Genomic DNA, 21,722 nt, shown 5'->3' on the forward strand with positions numbered 1-21,722 from the left:
AAAAAAAATGTTCCAAGTTTTCCAAAAGGGTTAATATTTGTCCTGGGCTAGTAGTGACATGTAAATGGGTGAAGACCGGCCAACTGTAGCCTCTTCAATAACTCTTCTTAGATGTACACATGCGTGTGGGTGTGCACACACACAGATGGGGAAACTCATATCACTGAAGGTATATGATTTATCCTCATCATCTCATTTAATCTTTATAATAAAATTGGGAGGTAAATATGCTTTCCCCATTTTGCAAATGGGGAAATTGAGCCTTTAGGGACTTACGGAAGGTTTCTGGGTTTACATAGCAGGTAACTGAGAGATTCCCAGATTCAAACTTGAGTGTGTCTGTTTGCAAAATCCTTGTTCTTTGGCCTACACAGTGCTGCCTCCCAAGAGCACAAATGTTTCTCAGGGTAGTTTCTCAGTATGAGCTTTGTAAATGGCTTCCAGTGGATTCTAAGATATTTATAAAGAACTGTGTTTTGCTCACTGGATGTAACTGAGACTGAGGCATAGTGTTTTCTTTTTTCCTTCCTTCTGTCTTTGCTGGACATGAATGCATTCTGTAGTGTGTTTGTAGAGTTACTTATTTATTTATTTATTTATTTATTTTTTGCGGTACGTGGGCCTCTCATTGTTGTGGCCTCTCCCGTTGCGGATCACAGGCTCCGGACGCGCAGGCTCAGCGGCCATGGCTCACGGGCCCAGCCGCTCCGCGGCACGTGGGATCTTCCCGGACCGCGGCACGAACCCGTGTGCCCTGCATTGGCAGGCGGACTCTCAACCACTGCACCATCAGGGAAGCCCAGAGTCTTCTTTTTAGATCTTCAGTGTAAGGCGGCATCAATTAAGCAGTTTATAAGACAATTTATGTTTCATTTTGAAAGTCTTCTCTGTGCCTGGAGATTCTGGGCAGAGCCAAGCTGAGCTGTACCACATGGCAGGGGAAATGATGCATAATTTAACACCACAGTGGGGGCATGGGGACACAGACTGTAATTTTAAAATGAGGGGAAGACTTGCCAGTGGACGGTGTGTTTGAGTTTTTATCGGCAGCTGTGACTGTTGTCAGTGCCTCCCTGGCCCTTCCCTGTACACTTCGCTGCCTCTGTCATTATTAAGCTCTCTTGTCTCCAGCATGTTCCTGGCTGAATCTCAATGGGCTCAGGACAGCCCTCCTCAGAGTTGCTGGGCCCCACCTCCACCCTCCAAATCCCCCCAAACTTCTCCTCACCCAGGGATGGAGTGAGCGAGCTACCAGCCTCCCCTCGTGGATCCCCCTTCCTCTGACCCCAGGGCCTTTGCAAAGGTTGTTTCCTCTACTGGAGGTCTGTTCTCTGACTCTTGGAAACCAATTTCTGCCTTTGGAGCTCAGCTCGGTGGGCGTTCTTAAGGGAGAGGACCCTGGTCACTTAGATAAAGCCAAGGCCTCTCTTCCACGCTCTCCCTCCGCAGCCTGGATTTTGCTCCATTGCGTGCATCACAGTTGATACCTAAACACTCATCAGTGTGATTCTTTGGCTCCTATCGATATGCATCCCCCCGCATAGAGGGGTTGTTTCCAAAGTAGGTTACACGGGGTGATCCAGGGAGCGCTGAGAAGGTAAAACGAGAATGTCCACTGATCTTTACTTTATCAGAAAATATGAACTGAGCCCTACTCAGATTTCCTAACTACACTGACACCCGCACCCTGACTCAGCTCAGGGTCACGTTGACGAGTGGAGGGTTGACAAAGCCAAGCGCTACTTCTTTTACTTGCAGATACGTTGCAATAAGTCCGGCTTGCGTGTGCTCAGCTACAAGAATTTTTATCTAGCGGTAACTAAACCAATCCTTACAAAACAGACGAGCAGCTTCAAAAGATTCCCGCAAAGAAACCCTGGGTTGGAAATGATGCTAGCAGTGTGAGTGCAATGGCCCTCCCGGTGCCAGCTCAGCACCAGCCTGATTTCTACCCTGAAAACAACTCCGCTCTAATCCGGTCTGAAAAGAAAAGTCAGCCCAAAAGGCTGTAATTGCCAAAATGACTATTTGAGGTATCTAAGTGCATCCAGTATTATTCCTGATGCTTTGTAATAAAAATGTTAAATTAATACTGTATATTTCACCTACTCCTCAGTGTTTTAGAGCTTCTATTTTGTGTATTTTTATTATTTTCACAAACTATTGGAACAGTGGTTGTCTTAGTTCTGGCTGTTATTACAAAATATTCCAGACTGGGGAGCTTAAGCAGCAAACATTTATTTCTCATAGTTCTGAGTCCTGGGAAGTCCAAGATGCAGGTGCCAACAGAGTCGGTGTCTGATGAGAGCCTGTTTCCCAGTTTGCAGACAGCTGCCTTTACACCATCTCTTCCCATGGCCGAGAGAGACCATCTCTTTTTGAAACAGCACCAATCCCACCACGAGGGTCCCACCCTCATGACCTAATCACCTCCAAAAGGTTCTACCTCCTAATACCATCACAGTGGGGGCTTAGGGCTTCAACAGATAAATTTTGGGAGGACACAAACATTTAGTCCATAGCAGTGGTCCATGTATATAATTTATATTATATATGATAGTATAAAGAAATACCTATACATATATGGGGAAGGTGCGCTCAAAATTATGTGCTGAGAGTGGTGTCCAAAGCCACAGAGAGCAAAGAGCATAACTCTGTACTTATGACTTGGCACAGAAAAGAGCTCAGCTGGGCATGAAAGCCACACCCATGTTGAACAGATGAGTGACAGGCTGGCATCGTCCGAGAGCTTAGGGTCAGGATTTAGGTTCTTCAGAGCTGGTGTTTCTACTTAAGGCTATAGGAGATGCTGAGGCCAGATGGTGAACCAATTAACAGTCTTTTAAGGAAAACCAAGATTCAAATGCAAAGCCAACATCCCCCAACACTGTTGACTCAGGCACCGCGGCTAGGAGACCATCTTCTGTTGCTTGAATATGCTCTCAGGACCTCTCTCTACCCTCCATGCTAAAACAGCTTATCCAAGTATATTTTCCAGACTGTCACTCCCCAGGAGGAATTCTGGTGAATAAATTTTTCTCCATCTAATTACACATTGAATGGAGGAGGCAGCATTAAATATTTAAGCTCTCAAAGGGAAGTGGGGGTGGAGGGCATCTCTCTGCAGTGTAGAATTCAGACAGACCTCGCTACAAAGGAGAAGTTATTTAACATTTCTGAAACTGAGTTTTCTCCCACAGATCATATAGATAATGTGTAACCTGCCGGGTTGTTCTGACGAACAAGCAAGAAAACTTGTATGTTCTCAGGACAATTATTGGCTCAGGAAATGTAATCTCCTCCCTCCCCCTACTCATGTTACCATGCTCTGCCCACCTCTGAAGGTACCCACTCCTTCGGGACATTCCTAATGTTGGTGGCTGCTGGATCCGCCCATGACCCCCAGTGGGTCCACCAACCCACCCTTGCCCAGCCCAGTGGGTCTGTCTGGCAACACTGTCTCTGTCAAGCCCCTTAGCCCAAGGAGCACTGAACTTCCATCGTGACAAGTTCATCCAGCTCAGGTCACCCCTGCATACGGCCTTCCTGACTACACCCTTTAGCAATGATCTCACCTCCTCTTTCAGAATCAGACATCTGAATCTGCAATCAGGTCCTCCCAGCTGCCTCTAGCCCCATCTCCCCACCTGGCTCCGTTCCCAGCCATATCAGAACTTGCAGTTTTCACAACCCAACATGCACTTTTGTGCACGATGGGCCCTGGGATTTGCCCTTCCTTCCACCTGAAACATCCTTCCCCCACCCCCACCCCGTCTCTGGCCAACCCAATGACCTTCGTTCACCTAACTGACTCCTACTTCTCTTTCTAGAGACTGGGTTTCACCACCTGAGTAGAACCTTCTCCTAAGTCTCCAGGCTGGGTTAGGGTCCTCTTCTCTATGCCTGCCAGTTACTGTTTATTTCTGGACCCTCCTCAGGTGAAGTGAGCACCCAGCCTTCTTTTACCTGTCTCCAGTACCCAAAATGGCAGCAGGTGTCTAACGGATGTTTTATCAATAACAGAACCATCTTTTTCCTTTGCTCATTTTTTCCCCCATAATCGAATCTTATTTTTTCAGTTTGACTATCAGCTCCTGGAGGACAGATGTTTGTCTTTACTGTGGGGACTAAAAAACACACTGCTTTGAACACAGTAGGCACTCAATAACTACTACTTGCTTATTGGTTGACTGATGGATTGAGGGAGGATTAAATTCCCAACAACCAATACAATGGCTGGCAGAAAAGTAAAAGTAAGAGACAACTTTAAGAACTGTGTGGGTTGAGGAGATTCTGAGTGTGTGGGTGATAGAAGGTATTATTGGGTTGGGGGTAAGAGTATAGCTGGCATGTAACCAAAACTCACATAGTCTAGACCTGGGGTTCTACCACATAGGCAAACCCTGTGAGAGCCAAGAGACCCAAAGACCTCAAAAAGTGACTCAGTCCCATATCCTCTGCCTCTTCCTTCCTTCCCAGGACAGCTTGACCACCCCACTTCCAGAACCCCTGGAGGAAGCATCTGGAAGGCTGAAGGTGACTGGGCAGCATCTCTGAGGTCACGAGGGCTAGCCAGAGGATTCCTTGTCTGTCCCAGCCCATCTCTTCCCCTCTCGTCATCCTCCCTAGGCTGCTCTCACCCCCTGCCTGGGACTGGGGCATCTGTTCAGTAGGTCCAGCAGAAAATCCCTGTCTCTACGCTGGCTTGGAATGGAAAGCTCTCCCTCCCATGGTTCAAGGGGGCTACCAAAGATCTCCTGCTCTAGGATACTTTCCCTGGTGGTATGCTGTGAGTGGAGCTGCCAGATAAAACACAGGATGTCTAGTTAAATTTGAATTTCATATAAAAAAACAATCATTTTTAGTAAAGTACCTACCATGCAATATTTGAGACACACTGGTACCAAAAATTATGTGTCGTTTAGGTGAGATTCAGGTTTAACTGAGGATCCCGGCTTATTTGTTAAACCAGGCAACTCTGGCTGTGACCTAAACAGGAGGTGAAATCCACATAAAGTGGGTGAGACGGTGTCTATGAGCCCCTCCTAAATCTCAGCCCAAAAGCCACCAATCTGGCTGCAGAGCAACGTGCTGTGTGCACCCCAGCGTGCCAGAAATTCTACCATGCCCTGATCAAAGGGATGCCCTCTGGTTACTGTTAAGTAGGCAGAAATAGCCTCATAATGGCAATGGATAGAACACAAGGCTGTATCAACCTCACACAAATGTCTTCTTCTTTCTGCCCTTCCTCTCTTCCTTCCTTTCACTACTCTTCTTTCCTTCTTTCTTTATCCATCTATGCATTCAGTGGATAATGGTGGTAAAATTGGCCAGGCTGCAGATTAGTTAAGGGCATGAGTTTTGGAACCACACTGCTTGGGTTTTAACTCTGGCTCTATCACTTATTACCTGCATTACTTAACCTTTCTGAAAATCTCTCTTAATTCTCTACTGCTAACAAATTACCACAAACCGAAGAGCTTAGAACAACACAAACGTATTCTCTTCCAGGTCCGTAGGTCAGAAGTCTGACATGGGCCTCACTGGGTTGAAATCAAGATGTCAGCAGGGCTGCATTCCTTTCTGGAGGCTCCAGGGGAGAATCCTTTTCCTTGCCTTTTCCAGCTGCTAGAGGCTGCCCACATTCCCTGGATCATGGCCCCTTCCTCCATCTTCAATGTCACCAATAGGGCAAAGTCCTCATGCTGCCGTCTCTCTGGTTCTCTGTAGCTAGAAACAGTTCTTCCATGCTAAGGACTCATGTGATTAGGATAATCCAGGACAATCTCCCCATCTCAAGGTCCTTAACCTTAATCACATCTGCAAAATCTCTTTTGTCTTGTAAGGTAACATACTCACAGATTCCCAGGATTAGGTCATGGACATCTTTGGGGGGTTGTTGTTCTACCCACCAGAGTTCCCTTTTCCTTATGCATTAAATGGGATAGCAACAGAACTTGCCTCATAGGGTGGTTGTGAGGATTAGATGAGTTCATACACGTAAACTGTTTGGACCACAGTCTGGTACAGAGTAAGTGCCCATTGTGATGGCCTCTACTAAGTCAGGACTGTGCTCGGGGCAGAAGTGGATGCATAGATCAATTCCTCACACCCCTCCTGACACTGCCGGTCTAGCAGCAGCCTTCTTGGCAATACTGAATGCCCCTTCCTTGAATCTATGCTCACCAGGCAGCCTTCTGAACTGTAACTGGTCCTTGGAACAGACAGCGCCAGAAAGAGGCAGCCCAGGCAAATGACTCCGGCATCCTCCCCTCTGAAGATAAATTTCAATATCAGAATTTGGGGGTTTCGATTTCTCTCTCTTTTTTTTAAAACATCTTTATTGGAGTATAATTGCTTTACAACGGTGTGTTAGTTTCTGATCTATCTCTTTTGCATTTGGTCCCTGAAGGTCCATCCCCCAGAGGGTCATTCCTGAGTAAGTAACTTCACATCCATGAACTTGGAAAGCTCGATGCCTGCCCCAAGGTTCAGCCACCTCAGCCATCTCCCCAGGTGCCTGACATCACTTACTTGGAATAAAGCAACGTCACTCTGCATGATGTAAAGATGCTGTTTGAAAGGGGTAATGTAGGACCACAGCAGTACCTACTTCTTCTCACTTTCACATAAACAAAGTGCAAGTCAGCAGACCCCAAAAATACGTGCTCATAAGTGTGCTGCATTTTTTCCCCTAAAGGGTCAGTGACTACTTTTTTTTAAAATTTTTATTTTATATTGGACTATAGCTGATTTACAATGTTGTGTTAGTTTCAGGTGTAAGGCGGAGTGATTCAGTTCTACATACACATGTATCTATTCTTCAAATTCTTTTCCCATTTAGGTTGTTACATAATATTTAGCAGAGTTATCACAGAATATGGAGCAGAGTTCCCTGTGCTATACAGAAGGTCCTTGTTGGTTAACTATTTTAAATATAGTAGTGTGTGTATGTTAATCTCTGCTTTTAAGACATGGAAAGGTTTCAGAACCTATGGACAAAGTTGCAAATTCCACGGGGGTGCCCTGCCTCTTGTCTGTATCCACAGCTCCTTCGTCAATTACCCCACGGACATACCCTGCGCTTTAGAATATGAACTCGGACACTCCTGCTCCGAAGGCATGTCACATTAGCTCACACCCCAAGCCTTCCTTGACCTTCTTCCTTAGTCTTACACGGCACATTGCGCTAACTGCCCCTTCTCCCTACCAACACACACACACACACACACACACACACACACACACACACACACACACACAGAGCATAGCATTTATCACCCTGCGGGAAAATCAGAAAAATAACAAGTACCGTAAGGAACACTCACACCTCTTGAGGGTGTACCATGTACCAGGGTCAGTTCTGAGCACTTCATCCACATTAGCTCTGCACTGTCCCCATGACCACGTTCCACAGGACAGTGAGTTGTCTAACGCTAGACATGGAAGGAATGAAAGCAGTTCTCTATGGCTGAGAGCCAGAATGGGATGGGGACGATGACGACCAAGGATGGAGAGGGGGGTGGTTTTGATGTACTGCTTTGGCAACATCTGGTAAGGCCCCATGTCATTAAAACACAAGGATCCAGTTTCTCAGATGATGAGAGCATCCAACTGGGAGCAGCCAGAGCTCTTGGGAAGGCTGCCATTAATAAGTGCATCTTGGGCTTCCCTGGTGGCGCAGTGGTTGAGAGTCCTCCTGCCGATGCAGGGGACACGAGTTCGTGCCCCGGTCCGGGAGGATTCCACATGCCGCGGAGCGGCTGGGCCCATGAGCCATGGCCGCTAAGCCTGTGTGTCTGGAGCCTGTGCTCCGCGACGGGAGAGGCCACGACAGTGAGAGGCCTGTGTACCGCAAAAAAATAAAAAATTAAAAAAATAAGTGCATCTCTATGAGTCAACCCATACCACTGGGGTGGGGGGGGGGCAAATTCCAGTTTAGATCTTAGTGCCGCCCGTGACCTGGTCTGGGTCCTGCAATGTGGGATATACCATTTCATGCTTTCCTTAGGAACCTGATCAATGAAACCGCCTATCTTTTGATTCTCATCCCTTAAAGCTAAAGAAAGAGGAGTCAGGCTTGAGACCTTGAACCTGATTTATTGACTAATTCCAGTCTCTCTCTGTGATCATTACCTGGGTCTCTCCCCACTTTAAATCAACTGAAACTGTACTCTTGTTGCAAACTGGAACCACTTTGGTTCACTTTTTTCTTCCCTATTCATCTGGGAGTTTGAAAAGCCAAGAAAAAAAATTTTTGCAGAGTCAAGAAGAAGGATCTGGGATTCACTGCAGCACACAGGAAAAACAAACCTCCTGCTTCTTAACCCTTGATGGTCACTTTTCAAATACCTGGTCCCCAAAGGCCGGTTTTACACACTCCATTAACGTTGGCTGCCACTGGGACAATTACGGACAGATAGCTTTTCCCACCCGAGCAACTTCCTGAATGAAAAAGCAACTGCGCCGAAGGGAAGGGGCTTGTGTCTGCTCTATCACAGGCCTTGTAAAACATGCTTCTTCTCCTCCATCCCACCCTACCCTCCACACACACCGTGACCACCTTTCCCATGAGTACAAGAACCAAATTAAAAACTGGATTTCACGTGTATCGTGGCTGTTATTTTAATTTCCACCCTCAGCTTTTTTTTTTTTTTTTAAGTCTTCACTTTAATAAATTGCATTACCTAAACATTTCCTGGGATGCAGTGTAAGGTTTGGGTCTGAACCCAGAGCCTTCGCTGGAGATGTTCAGACTGCTAGGCACAGGTAGAGTTCACTGCCTTGGGCTAGGGTGGAGATGACCTTAACTTTTGGTTGCTGAGTGACTTTTCCAATTTTTAAGTGTCCCAGGGGATAGCATTGACTCTCCACCCACCCCGCAGCGTCCTGCCAATGTTATCTTCCCAGAGGCTGCTGCATCATGTAATACAAGTTTTCAAGTTTTCCTTAAAAGGACCTGAGAGATACTGGCAGCACTCAGGATTGCTGGGTGCAGTCTTCAGTCTAGCACTGAGATGAGACATCTGCAGAAACTACCAGAATAACAGACAGCAGAGTCTCCGTGGGCAAGTTATTTAAGCACTCTGGGTCTCAGTTTCTTCACCTATAAAATGGAAATGGCAGTGGTAGCTATAGCATAGGCTAGTGAAAGGGGCCGATAGAATAAAGCACACATAATGCCGAGCAGGCAGTAAGTGCTCTGTAAATGCCAGCCGACACTGAAAGCAAGGATAACGATGCAATGTTATATGGCTTTTACATGGACACCACTGCTCTGTAAGGCAACCTGTTAAATAAAACAGTGTGAACCTAAAGAGAAATCTACCCCATGCCTCCTCTAGCGCCCTGGGACCCATGGAGAGAGTCCAAGCCCTTTCCCCTGGGGCTTGGGTTCCTCTTGGATGAAGGTCCCACTTCCCCCTCTGCCCATCTCATCTCCTTCATGCTTCAGTTCAAACGAATGACCTGCTCACTCTTCCCCAGGGCTCTTCAGCGCATCTTCTACCATCCCAAAGTTCTCTCCCTTGCTCGAACCTTCTCCCCCTTCTGCAGCTGAATCTACGCCTCCCAAACCCTACAGGATTTTGTTCAAATGTTGCCTCCCCTGTGACGCGGTCCCTGATTTCTCCCAAATCCAAAGGCATCTAAAGATCATTTGCTGCTGTTCCCTTTTTTTTTTTCCTTTTTTGCGGTACGCGGGCCTCTCACTGCTGTGGCCTCTCCCGTTGTGGAGCACAGGCTCCCATTGCGGAGCACAGGCTCCGGACACGCAGACCCACCGGCCGTGGCTCAGGGGCCCAGCCGCTCTGCGGCATGTGGGTTCTTCCCGGACCAGGGCACGAACCCGTGTCCCCTAGCATCGGCAGGCGGACTCTCAACCACTGTGCCACCAGGGAAGCCTAGTCCCCTTTGTTAAGGATGGGAAGGAGTGAGAGCCAAGCAAAGACTCCAGGACCACGTGCCACTGGGGAGGTGGAGAAGGTTCCTACACTGAGGATGATGTCCTTTGTCCCTCTCATTTCAGACTTCTGCAATCCTGACCCAGTCCCCTGCACCCATAGCAACAGAAAGCCCTGCTCAGGAAGGAGTAGAGCCCTGGTGGCCTTCATCTTCAGGGGGTTCAATCCTATGCATATGTCAACATCCAATTAAGTGGTTCCCTGAACCTAGCTTATGATCAGAGTCACCTGGGAAGCTTTTGTAACCATGCAGACAAGCCAGCGCCATCCTTGGAGACGGGAATTCTGTGCTGAGGCCTGTGCATCTGTGTTTTCAATAAACTATCTCAAAGGCTCAACATTCCAAGAAGATGCCCTTTCAGTCTCCCACAGAGTATTATAGTTATTTCACAGTGTTTTCTCTCCCTGTCTTGGGAGACCACATCTGAAGTTTCATCTTTGAAACTTGCCCGCACCCTCCTAGCAACTAGGGCAGTATTTTTTACACAACAGATACTAAATGAATAAATGTCTGATAAATCAAAGTGATCGAAGAAATGAGTGAAGTACTGCGCGAATCGGTGAATAACAGCGATAGTAGTAGCTACTATTTTTAGTACTTGCTCTGTGCCAGAAACGGCGAAATGTGCTATGTCATCTAAATCTTGTACCCCTATGAGGGAAGTACTGTTCTCTTCATTGTATAGTATAGGAACGAAGGCTCAGAAAGATGAAGTGACTTGTCCAAGTGTGAACAACCTGTAAGGTGATAAATAAAATTTTTAAGGAAACCAGGGAATGGATGGACGATGCCTCCTGTCCTGCGCCCTCCGCGGAACTAGCGCTGCCCCTGGTGGGCCTGGAAAAAAGAGCAACGTTGCTCTCTTCTGCCCTCTGCTGGCCCAATGCGGTGTAGCGGAAAGACAGCAGGAGCGAGTCTGGCTTCCTTCGGAGGGTCTGAGCCCCACTTGGGTTTCAGTGCACTGTTCACCAGATCAGCCATCCGCCTTCCATCTGGGACCTTCATCTTGTCCAGCACGTCTCTCCACAGGCCAGGTTTGGGCACAGGCTCAGGGTGGGCTGCAGTGAGCTGTGGGAATGTGTGGGGTGCCAGGCTGCTCTGGCATCTGGAATTCCCAAGGGGCATCCCTGCCCTTGGCTCGGTAGAGACCCTTCCTTAGCGCCACCTGAGTTTGTCCTAAGAAATCATGAGCTCAAACAGAGCGTAGAGGTCCCCTGAATACCCTCCTATCTAGGGTTCTTGACTGGGGTCCATGGATGAGTTTCAGGGCATCTCAGTTTTGCTTGTTTGGGTTTATATCTTTTCTCTGGGATGGGGAAGGGTTTTGATTCAGATCTCCAACTCATGAACCATGGTGCCTAGTTTAATTCCTACACACACACACACACACACACACACACACACACACACACACACACACACACAGTAGAGGTGGGGCTGTCACAGCCCAGGAGGAGAAGGGAGGGATTGGCCCAAAATTGGACCAAGGGTCAGTGGGACTTTACTGCAGCTCCTGACACCCACCCAGTCCATCGCAAACCACAACCCACACTCTCCCAAGCCCATCTGCCTCTCCTTTGCAAAAAGAGGCCAATTTTCAATCAGGACTGCCCTATCCCAGAGGTTATGTCTCCTGGAGGCTGGATGAGAGACTCGGCCTTGCCCAGATAGCTCTGTCCTAGCACAAAGGGGCAGCTGCATCCAGCTGTTTCCACAGAGCTGGTGACAGGTAAGAGTGCCCAGAGCCAAGGGGGAATGGGGCCAGTGGCCACCCCAGGGGCTACGCTTAGCTTCATAAAACTCCTCTTATGACTCACACCCACCTTGGGAGACAGCTGGGGCAAATCTTTCCATCTCACAGATGGAAAACTGAGGCCGTAAGAGATTAGGTAACTTGGGCTTCCCTGGTGGCGCAGTGGTTGAGAGTCCGCCTGCCGATGCAGGGGACACGGGTACATGTCCCGGTCTGGGAGGATCCCACATGCCGCGGAGCGGCTGGGCCCGTGAGCCATCGCCGCTGAGCCTGCGCGTCCGGAGCCTGTGCTCTGCAACGGGAGAGACCACAACAGTGAGAGGCCCACGTATGGCAAAAAAAAAAAAAAAAGAGATGAGGTAACTTGCTCAGACTCTCAGCTAGACCGAGGCAGAGCCGGCCAGCCCCTCAGCTCCATGCTTTTTGTCTACATCCAGGCTCCGGGTTTAATGTGTTCATGTTTCAGCAAGAATGTATGTTCAAGGGTCAGACACCTATTGCCTCTGTTGAATAGTATCTCTGCAATCAGCCTTTCCAGAAATATCTCAAACAAGGTAGAACAAAAACAAATGCCATGTATTTCAATTTCATACGCGCTCGGATTATCTCCTACACATAGAAGGACCAGGAAATATCCTTCATGTAGAGAGTTCGGGTCTCTCACTAGCACTAACCCCCAGTCTCTGCCCCAGGATTTCTCTTAACTGTCCTTGGCCCTTTTTGTTCCCAGCAGGTGATCAAACCAAACAGGCAAACCCACTTTCCAAAGTGAAGGAAGGCAAAGAACTACAATTTATTAATGACTTCGGCATCCCAAGGACGTTCACTTCATTATCGCATTCTTTTAATAGTTAATGAATCCATGCATTCATCCAGCACAGATGTCTTAAAGGCCTACTTTGCCCCAGGCTCTGTGGTACTGGGGTGCAGCAGTGGCTGGTCACAGCCCCACCATCATAGAGGTAGTCTTCTAGCCAGACAGACAACAGCGACAAAAACAAACAAACAAAAATGGTCATGAAGAGAACCTAGGGGCAAGATGGGAATAAAGACACAGACCTACTAGAGAATGGACTTGAGGATATGGGGACGGGGAAGGGTAAGCTGTGACAAAGCGAGAGAGTGGCATGGACATATATACACTACCAAACGTAAGGTAGATAGCTAGTGGGAAGCAGCCGCATAGCACAGGGAGATCAGCTCCGTGCTTTGTGACCGCCTGGAGGGGTGCGATAGGGAGGGTGGGAGGGAGGGAGACGCAAGAGGGAAGAGATATGGGGACACATGTATATGTATAACTGATTCACCTTGTTATAAAGCAGAAACTAACACATCGTTGTAAAGCAATCATATTCCAATAAAGATGTTAAAAAAAAAAAACAAATAGAAAGGAGACAGAAAGATTCCAGGTGGAGAAGAACGGTGGGCGGGGGCAGGGACCTACATAAGATGGAGAGACCCCGTAAGGCATCCTGAGAAGACCCTTTACGAGGAGCTGTGAGGGCTGAGAAGGAACAAGCTGCGTGACGCAGAGGGAACAGCAAATGCAAAAACCCTGAGGGGGGGCAAGACTTGGTCTAGGTGGAGAGCAGGAAGAAGGCCACCACTGAAGAGCAGCGTGACACACGAAGAGGGGGACGAGGGGGGAACAGGGGAGATGCAGGAAGGGGACTGTGGGCTCTAGAAAGGAGCCTGGAGTGTTTGCAACAACCTGGTGGGGTCTGTACTACTTCTGCTCCCATTTTACAGTTAAAGAAACAGAAGATGGCATGTAATATTGGGGAGAACTAGGTTTGGGGTGGGTTGCTATTCGGGGGGATACCTCCCCTGATGGTCAGAAGTAGGGGTGAGGGTGGAGGCAGCTAGTGGGGCCCCCCCGGACTTCACCTGATGGCGTACAGGTTGCAAACCGCCCTGGGCCTTCTCCCGGGCTCTCTCTGGAGCGGTTGGAAGCGGCCCATAGGAAACCAGGTGACGACGATGTGGACCATCATCGGGCCGCGCGGGGATGGCTGGCGGCTCCCTGAGCCATGCCTAAAGTTCTCACTGGCCGAGCTAAAGGGACACGGTACCTGAAGGATCTACTGTGAGGGGGTCCTGATGCCCTGGCTTTGGGAAGGAAGCGCATCTCCAAGCTGGGAGACTCCTGTTGGGGTCTCCCAGGTTTTCAGAAATGCTTTTGGGGCAGAGTAGGGCTGCCTCCCCAGGGAGGGGCAGAGGGCTGGGACGGGGCAGGCTGCAGGTACCGGGACATCTTGTACCCCTCACGCTGGCTCCCGGGCCCCGTGCCCGCCTGTCCTCAAGGACGCATCTAGAGGATTTTCCTTCCCCTCCATGAAGCATGAGGGCACTATCGCCAAGGCAGAGCTTGTGTGGTGCTGTGACTGAATCTCCTGCTGGGAGCCAGGTGGGAAAGTCATCATTTCCCCACAGGCCCTGGGAACACTCGGGCCTCATCACCCCCCCATCCCCCAACGTGCGTTCACCAGGTCCCTCCCGGCTGCCGTCCTTGTTGGTTTATTTTATGAGTTTTTAAAAATTTGTTTTCAGTTTATTTTTTTAATGAACTACAGCTGCTTGTTGGTTTTATTTAAATGTTACTCTGTTTGGATGCATTTTCCCCTACTAAATATATAGTAGCTTTTCTGTCTAATTTTGTATTTTTTAAAAAGGGCTTTCCCAATGGTCTTAGCTTCGGCTGGGGCTCTGAAGTCCGCCGCGTCGGACACTGGGGACCCTCCCCTCTGCTTATATGAGCTACTTCCCTGGCTTCCAGGGACAAAGGCACTAGGACTGACCCCCTTGATCACACTGGCTCATGCTTCTGCAGCATGTACTTACGTCTGGCTTCATTCTCATCACCTATCGCGAGTTTAATTGTTTCATCACCACGACGACCCTTTAAGGTGAGGACAGTATGAACCCTATTTTTACAGATGAGGAAACTGAGGACAGAGAGGTTAAGAAACCTACCTAAGGTCACACAGCTAGTAAGTCCAAGAGTCAAGTTGAATCCAGGCAGTTGGGCTCCAGTTGCCTGCTGTCGGCTCCAGTTCGAGTCGGCATCTGCCCCCATAATGGTAGGCTTCTGTGTGTTCGGCCATTTACTAGGCATCCCGCTGCCCGTGGACTCAGCCTGTTCAGACTGGGCCGTCTCAAGCTCAGGACCTTGCTCTTCTGTCTGTCAGCTGGTGGTACCACGAAGGTGAAGGTCAGCTGTTCTTCCTGCTAAGCGGCCTTCCCTGCCTTTGTTGTAACAGCGTCAACTTCTCTCCTTCGGGGGACCGCTCTCCCCGCTCTCCATGTGCTTTTTGCTGCCAATCGTAGAACGCCAACCTCCAGCCACAGCGGCTAGTCCAGGGGTGGGAAGGTCATGGGGACCAGTAAACCAAGGGCCTCCTGTGCGTGTGTGTGCAGACACTCGCTGAGGGAGGTCCCTCTTCCCTCTCGGGTCTCCGTGCCAGGATGACGTGAGCCTGGAGCTGCCCACAGCCGGGTACCCTCCCACGGCCAACAGAGGGCAAGGGTGAGGCCCGCATGGACGCTCAACGTCCTGGAAGACAACAGTCTCAGGATGCCCAGGGATGGAGGTAGTTTCAGCTGGGCTTCTATCACTTGCAACCACCCAATCTGACCCCAAACTAGGGACCTTGCAGCCCTTCTTGTCACCTCTGTCTCCCTCATGACATATGCTATTGATTTCCAGGTCCAGTCGCTTCTTGGTTTCTTGGCCCCATCCTCTTGCTTCCATCACTGCCCTGGTGCAGACAGTCATGATCGCTCCCCTGAACTACTGGCACGGTCTCCCCCAGACCAGCTTCCTCCAATCCAGCCTTCCCCTTTCCACCAGACAGAGCCATCTCGACACAAACACGGGCCAGCCAGGCTCTCCCCAAAGCACTGCAAGGATTTCCCATCAGTTTCCAATGATGCCCAGACTCCTTAGAACAGCAGGTGAGGCCCTGAATGGCTGGAGGACTGAACTGTCTCAGCTTTGGGCAATCACTCACGTGGTCCCCACTTCCTGGAACAACTGTCCATCTCTTCCTTCACCGGGTCAGCCCTTGTCATCCTTGCAGGCTCAGCTGAGTGTCTCTCCTCCAGTTAACCCTCCTTGGTCATTCTAAAGACCCCAACACTTCTCCTCTGTGCTTCTCTGGGGTCCAGTGCATGTGCCCATCGCTATCCTCTGTCCCCATTAGGCCATACGATCCTTGAGGGCAGGGAACACAGCTCATGCTGACAACCCTAGTGCCATCTTGGTGGCTGCAATGTGGTAGAGCCTCCGCAAATGACTGACCTGCATTAACCTTCTGACCCTCACTTTCTCATCCATCAAAGGCAGAGCTTAACAGGGGGATCAGCTCCATGCTTTGTGACCACCCAGAGGGGTGGGATAGGGAGGATGGGAGGGAGACGCAAGAGGGAGGGGATATGGGGGTAGATGTATACGTATAGCTGATTCACCTTGTTATACAGCAGAAACTAACACATCATTGTAAAGCAATTATACTCCAAGAAAGATGGTAAAAAAAAAAAAAGGTGGCGCTTATACGAGGTGAACTCTGTAGAACTCTATGATTCTGGAAGTCGGAAGCCAGCTCAACACATGATGACTTCGGTGATATCTTTACCAATTGAATTTTTGCAGTCGAGCGAAAGTTCAAGGGATGAGCTTCTTTTTCCCATTTCCTGTTCTCCCCCCCCCCCCACCGTGTAGGAGATCTGCGTGTGGCTGCTAGAAATCACATAACTCGATCCATTTAAAAAAACAGAATCATTTTCATGTTCAGTCCTGATAGTTTGAAAAATTTAATCCCTTGCATTTTCTCTTGACTTCAGGCCAGAGTCAAAGTAGATTTATAATTTCGCACGATTGCAAGTTAACAGATAACTTCATGTTCTGCTGAGCCAGTGCGAACCTTTAATGTTTAATCAAGAAGTGGAATTAGGAGTTAAGTACTCCTGGCTTGGGATATTGAAAAAAAATAAAATAAGAAATACCCCTGAGTCTTCTGATCACAGCCAACTTCCAGTCTCTCTAGCCGGCCAAGGTTATTCCCAGCTGATGTAACTTCAGAGACTGGTGCTCTCCAGTCCTAAGGCGATGAAGTCTTCGTTTTAACAACCGGTGGAGGAATGGAGGAAGCCATACAGGCAAGCCAAGGCACTTCAGCATCACCCCAGAGCCTGCATCCACTGCAAGAGACGTGATAGTTGGTGTATGAGTCTGCTAGGGCTGTGGTAGCAAAGAACCACAAACTGAGTGGCTCAAACAAAAGAAGTGTACTTTCTCACAGTTCTAGAGGCTGGAAGTCCAAGATCAAGGTGTTGGTAGGGCAATACTCCTTCAGAAGGTGCTAGGAAAGGATCTGTTCCAGGCCTCTCTTCTAGCTTCTGGCAGTCCCTTTGCCTATGGTACCTTAACTCCAATCTTCACATGGCATTCTCTCCACATGCGTGTCTGTGTGTCCAAATTTCCCCTTTTTATAAGGACCACAGTCATATCGGATCAGGGCCCACCCCGCTCCCTCAAGACCTCATCTTAACTAATTACATCCGCAAGGACTCTATTTCCAAATAAGGTTACATTCTGAGGTCCTGGGGGTCAGGACTTCAAAATGTGAGTCCAGGCGGCTAGGGAGACACAATTCGACCCATGACAGTCATCTGGGTGGAAAAAGATTTGAATATTCAGTCATTTGCATCTAGACATTGCTTTTGGTGCGTTCCACAACTCTAGCTAATTGTTTTTAGGATGTTTTTGCTAATAACTTTCCATCCCCTTTCTGCAAATAGCCTTTTAAGGGTCTACTATAAAAGGCTCCAGCCTTGATTAAGCTGATTTATAAATTATATAGCTTGGCATCTTCAAAAGCAAGAATATGCAGAAAATGCAAGAATGTTGGCAAAGCTGCCAGGTTGAAGGCTGCCATGGCTGTCTGGAGTCCAGCTCCCCTCTTTAGCCCTGCCCCTCTGGTGGCTCCCCTCCACAGTGGCACACTTTAGAGCTAGCTTCTCAAAGGCAGCAAGAAACAACTTTTCTCAGCATTCAGGAAGCAGAGCAGCTAGAAATGCTGGTTCCTCTGTGCAGAACCCTGTGAAACACTGATATGGTAAAGCCAAAATGAATATAATCAATGTATAAGGGCCTGCTCAATTGGTCATTATCTTTTTGAGATTCTAGTTTTGACAAGAAGCAGCAGGCCCCAATGGCTTCAGGGGGAAAAAAAAAACCCTTAAAACTGAGGAAATGATATTTATGTCTTTTATGTTTAATTGTTGAAAAGCTGTCCACGATCAGATTTCAGAAGAAGAACAAATCGGTCCAAGTCAGGGACACCAACGTCTCATGGGAATACCATCGTACCCTGCACCAAGTTGGAAAAATAGGAAACAGCGGGATCCGGTTGTGCAGCCAGATATTCCGTGGAAGCTGAGGGCGTGAAACAGTACAAGGGGAGCTGTCACGCCGAAGCAAGGAACGGCAGCCCCGCAGGTTGTCTGTCCCCTCGAGCCTTCGCCCCAGCATCCAGGTAAGCTCTGAAGGCAAGAAAATCTACCAGCTGCTTGACCACAGACTTGTTCTCACCTCTGCTTCCTCCAGGGGGGTCACAGTCTTTGACGGGTGAGACGTGACACACACGCACGTGGAGGTCAAGATTTCTCCCTCTCCCTAAGGCACAAGGTGGCATTTGCCACTGTCTAGATAGATGGAAACCAATCCTTCACTCCTGGCTTCGCCCCAAGAGAGCTTCCGATCCACCACAACCCCCTCCCATACCATGCGTGCACCCTGTGCATGAAGATGAATGGCTTCCTCCAGCCCACCGCCCGCTCCTCCATCCATCACCAGCTGCCTACCTGTAGCCTCACCAGAATCGCCAGCCTTCCCCATCATGTGCTCTGGTGACCCGCCTCCAATGCATTTCTCTTGCCCTGAGCTCTAAATTACTCTGACAGCTCACCCTTGATAAGGAATGACGGAGGATTATGTTTCTGATCAGGGGCTGACTCTCGCTGTGAAGTGCAAAGTCCATGTCCCCAAAGTGCCAACTGTATCTTAGAAAACAAGGAAGGAGCCTAACCAGCCTGATAGGGCTTGAATTCTAGGAGGAGGAAGGCCGGAGGGCTTGGTCATTTTATCCATCTGAAGTGAGGTTATCAGCCCCTTGGATTTTTACTATGCCCTTTCTAGTCCTTTGTCCCTTAGCTGACCCTCTCAAGCTTCCAGACAGCAGAGGTCATGGGTGGCATAGCCCCACTGGTCAGGGGAGTAGACTGAGGCATAGAGACAGCACTCAAACAAGATTCTCAACAGCTGTCAAAGGGTCACAGTGTCTGATACGATGGGTGCCCATCTCCCTCCCGTGGCTAAGTCAAAGAAGGACCAGGCAATCAGGAGGCTGTGTGGGTGTGCCTGTCCTCAACTGAATGAGTGCCAGTCTCCATTGGGGAGGTTGGCGTGCTGGGAGCCATGGGACTTCCTTATGATGCTTGGTAGTTAGTCTCCTGGACGAGGCTGGGTCAAGGCTATCTTCTCACATGACTACCTTGTTAATCTGGTCCCCACCTCAGAAGGAGGAGACCTAAATCCTGGGCTGGGCTGGGTTGGACTGGGCGAGACTGGGTTTATGAGATCATGGCTGCCAACAGAGGATCCTACAATGGTACTGCCTGGGGCTGGAGGAGTGAGCAAAGGTGAAGTCAGGCAGGAGAGTCAGGGTCCGCAATGCCTGGACAGGAAGAAGAACTGAGGTGATCTTGAAAGCAGACCTAAGGTCAGTTCCCAACAGTGGATTAGGTCTGGGTAGCCAGAGCCTCAGGCCATAATCAGACTGGGGGGAAGGACTGGAGTCATGTCTGGAGAGTTGGGCCAGCGAAGGGCAGGAGTTGGGAGAAGAAACCTAAATGCAGTTTATCTGAGACTTGCATGAACTACTGAGGGGAAGATGTGCAGGATTAGGGGGTCACATAGATCCAGGTTTAAAGCTTGGTTCTCACACTTACTGTGTGTCCTCAGGTGAGTTGCTTAACCTCTCTGGGCCTCATATACAGCAAGGACAAGAGGAGTACCTTCTTCATAGGGTTATTGTGAAGAGTGAGCGGGATAGAACTGAAAACGCTTGGTGCTGTACCAGGCATCTAGTAGGTGCCTAATCTGAGTTCTTTCTTCACTTTCCCCAGTCCCTAAGCAGAGGGGTGGGTCGGTGCTAGGCAGCTGTAGCAGAGGCCTAGGGAGTTGGTGCCTGGAGGGAGAGGTGCAGATGGGAGCTGGGTCACCCTCTAAGAGAGAGGCAGGGTTTAGCTGTAGGGAAAATTATGAGAGAAGGAACAGACATGGCAAAGCCACCATGAGGTGCTACCGGCATGATCCTCATGCACTGGGACAGATTCTTGCAAGAACTGACTCCTGTACTTGGGAAGGTTGGGTCCCTCCCTCTCCCAGCCACAATAGATGGCAGCCCTCAGTACTGTGGAGGACAGGGGCACTTAGAGAAACCTGTCCTTCCTCTTGTGACCCGAGCCCCCTCAGCTCTCTCTGCGCTGCGCTTTTCCCCTCCTACACGGCCTTGGGTGGCAGGTACCAAAAGCAGAATCCAGATAGTTTATGGGCCGTTTCCTATGCAGCCGAACAAGAACAGAGGATAATTATCCATTGGATGTAGTTTACCGCATTGCATTTGGTTGCAGGTCCTGTACCCAGGGACGGTCACAGCCCAAGCCTCCCTAATAACTTAGAAAGCAGAGCAAAGGACACGATTATTCTGTTTATTGAGAATTAAAATAAATCTGGTCAGAGGAGAAGTCAGCCGCTATTTGGCTCTTCCCAAAAGCAATTACCTGTAATTTTTCTGCTTCATGAAAGACAGTCCCTAGTATTTGAGGTCCAAAACCATTACAGCAACCTGAGAAGGTCCGGAGGAGACTAATCATAGCATTTTCCTCAGCACCCCGTCCAATGCACTTCCTTATGATTTGGGTTCAATTTATAGCCTACGCAGCTCCTGACAGGTGCAGAGAGAGAGAACTGCGTGTCTGTTGGTGGAGGTGTGAGTGTTAATTGGAAAATCCTGCTATAAAAGGTGGTTTCCACCTTTATCAAAGGTGAGGCAGCCTGCTGGCCTATTAGTTCAAATGGTTTCATCTTGTCCAGCTGAGCTGTGTTCTGGCTCTGGGACTTCTTGTTGGCTTTGTGCATCTGTATGTGTTTAAATTAAAGATTTAAATTAATTAAATCGATTGTGAGGTGTACTGCAAGACAAATTTTACTACTCACAGGAAAAATGCTGAGGTTTGTAAATAATTTACTTAAAAAATCACTTCCGGGCTTCCCTGGTGGCGCAGTGGTTGAGTCTGCCAGCCGATGCAGGGGACGCGGGTTCGTGCCCCAGTCTGGGAAGATCCTGCATGCCGTGGAGCGGCTGGGCCCGTGAACCATGGCCGCTGAGCCTGCGCGTCGGAGCCTGTGCTCCGCAACGGGAGAGGCCACAACAGTGAGAGGCCCGTGTAACAACAACAACAAAAAAATCGCTTCCAGTGGAATGAAGGTCATCTTAATAGTATTATGACACCCACTCACCTGTGAGGTAGTTAATTTAGTGAGAGATTATAGGTTGGCCTCAGAGCCAAGTCCTAGAAATGGCATTGAAGCCACCACCTGTCTCATCCAGGCTGCATGCGTCAGCAGGGAACGACGGCCACTGTCGAATTGTCCATAGTTATTTATATGATAACATGTTTTTAGATAGGATAACTTTGAATGGATAGCTCGATTCTTTCATCCTCCTACACCACCACCAGAGGCGATGTCCAGATCTGAAGACATTTATGTGACAGTATTCCACGTGTGTACATCATTCTGCTATGTGAATCATCCCCCCACCTCGCCCCAAATTGCTAGGAGGGCATCATCCCCACTTCTTAGCTAGAAGTCCCTTTGAATGACCTCTACTTTCCCAGGTGTCTCTGCGGGAAGTACATGAGTAGCTATGGCAGTTGGAAG

At 49.0% G+C, this 21,722-nt stretch overlaps 1 protein-coding gene across 1 annotated transcript in view; it reads right to left on the reverse strand.

Moving 5' to 3' along the window:
* Window positions 1-21,722, reverse strand: part of ASIC2 (acid sensing ion channel subunit 2) — a gene marked incomplete at both ends in the record, with an annotated part of 1,020,042 nt that overhangs the window by 603,022 nt on the left and 395,298 nt on the right. The window lies entirely within an intron of this gene.

Source organism: Grampus griseus, assembly GCF_964374135.1.
Source record: "Grampus griseus genome assembly, chromosome: 20".
NCBI classification, from domain to species: Eukaryota; Metazoa; Chordata; class Mammalia; order Artiodactyla; family Delphinidae; genus Grampus; species Grampus griseus.